General features: G+C 43.8%; 2 protein-coding genes across 3 annotated transcripts in view; one reads left to right on the forward strand and one right to left on the reverse strand.

Annotated features, from left to right (window-relative positions):
* Positions 1-6,000, reverse strand: part of LOC119430974 (RNA-splicing ligase RtcB homolog) — a 58,996-nt gene that overhangs the window by 51,890 nt on the left and 1,106 nt on the right. The window lies entirely within an intron of this gene.
* LOC119466562 (uncharacterized) overlaps positions 1-6,000 on the forward strand; it is a 110,584-nt gene that overhangs the window by 29,563 nt on the left and 75,021 nt on the right. The gene's annotated exons all lie outside the window — the stretch shown is intronic.

Consider the following 6,000-nt stretch of genomic DNA (forward strand, 5'->3'; position numbering starts at 1 on the left):
TTCAACTTAGCCTCGAATTCAGCGACGCAGAGTTCGGATTTCGCTTGCATTCAGTGGGACAAGGGAACAACGCTTGAGAACAGGACAAGAGGAGACGATACGCTCGTGTGTGTCGTCTCCCCTTGTCCTATTCAAAAGCGCTGTTTCTGCGCCCTAGTACGTACCCACCGGCCCAAACTAGCACTCTGTTGATCCGCTGCAAGTTTAATTTCCGGCACAGATGCCTTAGCTTCGACTTCGCCAATCCCATGCTCCGAAACGTTAGTTGTCACGGATATAGTACAAGGCTCCCTGAACTCATCGTCTTACCGCTTCGACAACTTTTGATGCATCGAGGAAACGACAAGGACAAGTGGGCTCTACATCTATCTACTCCTGCACAATGTCGAGCGCGAAATCTTGCCTGTGCGCTTTCATTAACGATCTTTCGCAAGCAGAGCTCGATTAATGAATAAGCGTGCTCCACGTAACGTTCCTCTCCCCCACCCCCTTCGCCTTTTGTTTTCTTTCCGTTTAGCTTCTTTCGTCAGCGAAGCTCGGTGTCCGACTTGAGTGGAACCGTAATTTCGTGACAACAGAGTCAAGGTATTCGGCCCTTAAGCTCCTGGAGTGCCGTTGCTAATTTCGGACTCGTTGACTGGTCATGGCTATAGGCGGAGAAATGCGATATCGCCGACAGGCTGGAGAGGGACATAGAAGAATAGAGAGAAGAATCGAAAGAGAAGAGAGCGAGGAAAGACGCGGAGGTTAACCAGATGCGAGTTTACGGTTTGCTACCCTGCACTGGGGTGAGGGTATTAGGGGTTGGAGATAGGACAAAGAGAGAGAGAGAGATAAAAAAAAGAGCAATAAGGGCGTTCCAATTAGCGGTGTTCACACCAGCCGGCGGATCTCAAGAAACGCCACCAGTCGCGGCCTTCTGATGCGATGTGAAGTACCGTCGACGCTGTAGTACTTTGTCAAGGACGATTTAATGACTAACAAACGTTGACAAACCAATTGGATGACAAACAGAGGTTTGTCATCCAATTCGTTGAGCACGGTGTACCGCGGGCACTGACACAGAACACAACAACCAATTAAACCATCACATCTTAATAGTCATAATTGGAAATAATTCCCACCATAGTACAGCTTCGCTTGTCTTCCATATCCACACCAGTGGAAGGGCTGACAGTTTTTTTTTTATTCGTCGCCACACTGGCCACAGGAGGCGGCGTTGACCAACGCGGAACGCGTTGGCATTGGTAAACGCGACTCCCAACCATACCCTGCACAAAAGGGTCGCGGCTCTTCGGGGAAGTCTTGATGGAAGTCGAATGTGGGATCGAGAGGATATAATAGCGCATGCATGAAGCGTGGCCGGTTTTCAGTGACTCGAACGCTGTGTGTTTATATAAGGACAGACTAAGGGGGCCCCGACTATATTTAGTTCTCACCGAAATTTTTATATGAGGTGGGAAAACGTCCTCGTAGAAAGAAATCAACCTACGCCTTGCGAAGCTTAGCCCGGATTTCATGATTTTTTTTTTATTTCAGTAAACGTGGAAGAGAGCGTTTTAACGACTTGCAGATTTTACATGTTTGAAGACCTTTCACTCTAAAATTAACGCCTTGTACCCCGCCAAGTTCTTTTCCGTAATTCTATACCACTAATACTATTGGCCCACGGCAAAATTAAATTTATGTCACTCACAGTATGTTTTTGAAAAATCGCCAAACTTTGGCTTTTGAGCAACTGCCTCTGACAGACCCCGAAATCAGGGTTTTTTTTGTGCCATTTTAGCTAAGGCGATGAATCTGAAAAATATTGCTGACAAATCCTCAAAAGGTTTCCGCAAAATAAAAATAAAATATGCAACTGCACCACGTATTTATTTCGTTATAAAATCCCAAAGATGCCAAAATTGCAAAAATAGCAAGAAGTTGAACATTTTAGAGATGTTTAAAAAAATCAACATCGCCGATTTTTATGAAAATTTTATAGAATATCCACTCAGGACTGGCAAATCCAGTACTGAAAAAACATGTTGTTATATTTTATTTTAACTGAAAAAAGTTAGCCTATTTTAGGATCCATGTATGGTTATCCCAATGATCTGTCTCCTAATAATAAAATAAGGATCACACTCATATTGAATTCTGAACTCATTCTTTTGTTGTAGTAAAAAAGAGTGACTCAGATTGTGTCCTTTTGCCTCTTTTTAGCCGTGAAATGAGTTGAGCTTGAGTCTTCAGGGCTCCTGCATCCGTATTCCTATACGGTACGTTGAGGTAGCAAGCACGTGATAGCGCGCATAGCAAAATTAAAAAAAAAAAACTAATCACTGGAACCTATTTTTGGCATTGATCTCTAATTACATCTGCTAACTGAAATGCTCCCCGTGTACATGAACGATGCACCAGCCGGTGCGTCGTTCGGGAAAGCGTGATGACTGCAGTGGATGAACCAGCTGGGTTCAGTTGAGGACAGTCGCAAAACAGGCCCCAAATATTTTTCATTCTCACCTAAATTTTCATGGTAGGCATGACCTAAATTTTCATGTTAGGCATAATAATCCTTCCACACTCGCGGAACTGCGACTACGTTTCCAAGAGACTTTTTTTTACATATAAAAAATCTTAACTCAGATAAGCTGCAAAAATCTCGTTATCAAGTCGCAAAACGGTGAAAACATTGCGCGTGGTGTAGATAACGCAGTTTTCTACATGTTAGCCCTTTTACTCCACACCTATACCACCTCTCACACGGCATTAAAGCATTCATGAGAGTGGCTTGTTGGGCTAGTTGGTACATGGTTATAGCAAAGGCATTACATGGTTAGTACATGGTTATAGCAAGGCATTAAAGCAAACTGAATTTTATTCACCTTCGCCCGACAGTACACGCGAAAAAAAAAGAGGCTTATTTGGACTTTTTGTTTTTAAGGTGCCTTGGATTAGGGGTTCAACTTGAAATGTTTTCTGCTCCGTTGTTCGTTGAGCGCTACACACTTTGCAATATAGTGTGCTCACCAATTTTTTGCTTTTGCTTGAAACTGGCTGGCAAATTATAAAAAGAGGGTATGAAAAGTAAGGTTTGCGCCTATTTTTTTTTTCCTTTGACTAAAGAAGTTTTGATTTCTGTAAAATTACTTGAGGACCATCTCTTGATGAACTTCCTGCAAAAATGTATTGCTATACTGCATTAATAATAAAAGCATTCGATGTAGACTAGAAACTTTGATCCGCTTCACTGTTCAACGGCGTAGGTAATTATCGTGGTCAACGGCGTACTTATCCTGATTTTGTTTATAAAGAAACGAACGCCACGGTGGCTAGACTTGATTACGATAACGCACAGGCAGCCCACTCTTGCCTCGCCGTCAGAGGACGAATTCTATGGAAACTTCCAGGCAGCGCCGCGTCGTTTCCACTCGCTGAGAGGGTTCAGTTTATCTGGATTTAGAGCTTTGTGTATGAGTCGGCCTAACTTACCTCCACCTCAGGACGACAGCACCTACCAGAAACCTCTAATGGTATAATCATCCACCGTCAGCTGAACCAATCCTGTGCCCGTAAATTTTTTGAACTCAACACTCAATCTAATCCTCCTGTAACCCTACATACTGCAGTTTCTGGTAACCATGAATACCAGCGCAACAATGTAAAAATAAATTCTTTTTAACAGTTGATATTTAGGGGATGTCACTGCCTATGAGTATCATCGCGAACTACCTTTCCACCTAGAAATAATAATATAAGAAATGCTACAAGAACAAGGCCACAGGAACTTGATAAAGAAGCCACATCACGACACGCAAACGTGAAGTCGGGTCCCATAAATACACTGAAGCGAGGTCACAAAACACACACAAAGTCAGGCTACAGAAAGGCACATGGAGGGAAGTGATATGGGCAGGGTGCATTCCTTTTTTTTTATTTGTGAGGTTCATCAGGCCGACGGTCCGTGTATCGAACTGACAGTGGCGGAGCGGACGGTGTTTATCGTGTGCGAGTGGCTGAGGGCCAACCTGAATGCACGGCGATGAACCGACCGCAAGCGTGTGAGAGAGAGAAAGGTGCTTCAGGTAAAGCCCCTCATTGAGGGCTTTAGCTTCAGGTCATTGCCGCTGCGTCAGCACATGCCAGAGTGAGTTGATTCGTTCTCTTCTTCGCTTGGCGATAGACACGACGCCGGCGACACACAAACGGAACGACTGCCACCGAGTTTGTATCTTTCTTTACTTTCCACTACTTCGTGTCCAAGACGACGAGCCAGCGCTGAACGAACTTCGGCCTGTTGCATGCAGCGAGAAGAGAAACCACTAGCGTTCAAATCAGCATTTTTTTCCGAACGCAGATAACAATAAAAGCTCGTGGCAAGCATAGCTGCGCGAATATTCGATATTTTCAATACGAATCGAATAGCCTTTGCCCTTCAATTGGTATTCGTTTCGATAATTCATTATGCGAATTGTCGAATATTCGTTCCAGTTCGAATATCAGTAAAAAGAACGCGTATGGGAGTGTCGTGGAGGAAGACCAGAGCAAGCGGGGATGGTTACGAATGATTCTGTCACAGGACAGCTGAAGGACACCACTTACTCAGCGAACGCATGTAGCAACGAACTTCTGTGCAATAATTGCCAGTAATATCATAAGTATGCCTTGCTAAGACAGCCTATTAACTTGTTTGTTCGATTTAAGCGGATAAATTTTTTTAATTTGCCCAATCTCGTCCCAATTGCATCTCTTCGAACCCGCATGAGGATCTGTAGTATTACACTTTGCTACTTCAAAGGAACAGACCAATAGTGGATGTGGTGACGTGCCGTCCTTTTGTTTCGTGATACAGTCATTGGCCTGGTGCACGGGATAACGGAAAGTTGTTTATCGTCCACAAGTTTCACAGTTGACAGGACGTTCAATTGTGAACGGCCTTACATGATTTTATATCAAATAGAACAACTCAGCCTTGTTTCACCAAGCGTACATAACAAAAGCCATATATTTCATACTGTTTACAAATGAGAAAATGCGCAGTATTCGATTCAATGTCCGAAGGCTGTTTTTCTCGACTATTTTTATTCGATGGAGAAACTTAACTATTCGAACGCCCCCACTGACAAGTGCTGTCATGCAACACTAATGCATTTCGCCGTACGCTATGAGTAATTAAGCTGGCCGCAGGATTTCTAGCATATGGTTATAATTTGCACACCGCCTGCGTTTAACTTTGTTTTGTGAGTGCGTTGTTCTTCCTGAGGTTGGTAAATGAAAGAGCTATTGAGTAGCTCAAGCAGTTTATCTATCATTAGCGACTATCACATCAACCTTGGCGCCCGCGACGAACAAGGCGTTGCCCTCAAGACCATGTTTTAATCTCCACTGTGGTTTGTTCGTCACTTAAAGTGTTTCCTGAAACACTATATATTTAGCGCCTGTCGGAGAATCACCAAGGTAAAGGGCGGTGTTTTCGTTTGCGTGAGCCTTACGCGTCAAAAACAATCAAACCCAAGTAAATAAAGCGCGTACCTAATGTTTGTACGCTACAGGTGTCTTTTAGTCAGTGCACTTAAGTTACGACGCATGCGCACAGTTTGACGAAGTGTCGTTAAACCCAGGAAGCCCACCCACGTGGTACTCTAGCCCAGGCCACCCAGCCTGCATTATAATCCTCGTCGAAGTCATTTAGTTTTGTTGTTTTAATAAACTTCTCTTTTTACCTGCAGCATCCACAAAGGCTAGCTGTTTGCAGTGTATTGCTCTGTAACTACTAGCTCGCAGTACATGCATATCTGAGTATCTTGTTCTCTGCCACTTTGCTTCTTAAAAGAGTTATTGTCCCTCCTATACCCATGATTCTTAAGCTCTCACCAATATAGGTCGAGCCACTTCACTCGTAACAAACCCCTCGTCGAACCCCAAAACGTATTGCCGTAAAGAGCGAGCTTAGTCTTTGTGAAGGCGTTCACATTATCGCGACTAGTACACGGGCACAACTAAGAACAGGACACC

This window comes from Dermacentor silvarum, chromosome 10 (assembly GCF_013339745.2).
Source record: "Dermacentor silvarum isolate Dsil-2018 chromosome 10, BIME_Dsil_1.4, whole genome shotgun sequence".
Classification (NCBI taxonomy): domain Eukaryota; kingdom Metazoa; phylum Arthropoda; class Arachnida; order Ixodida; family Ixodidae; genus Dermacentor; species Dermacentor silvarum.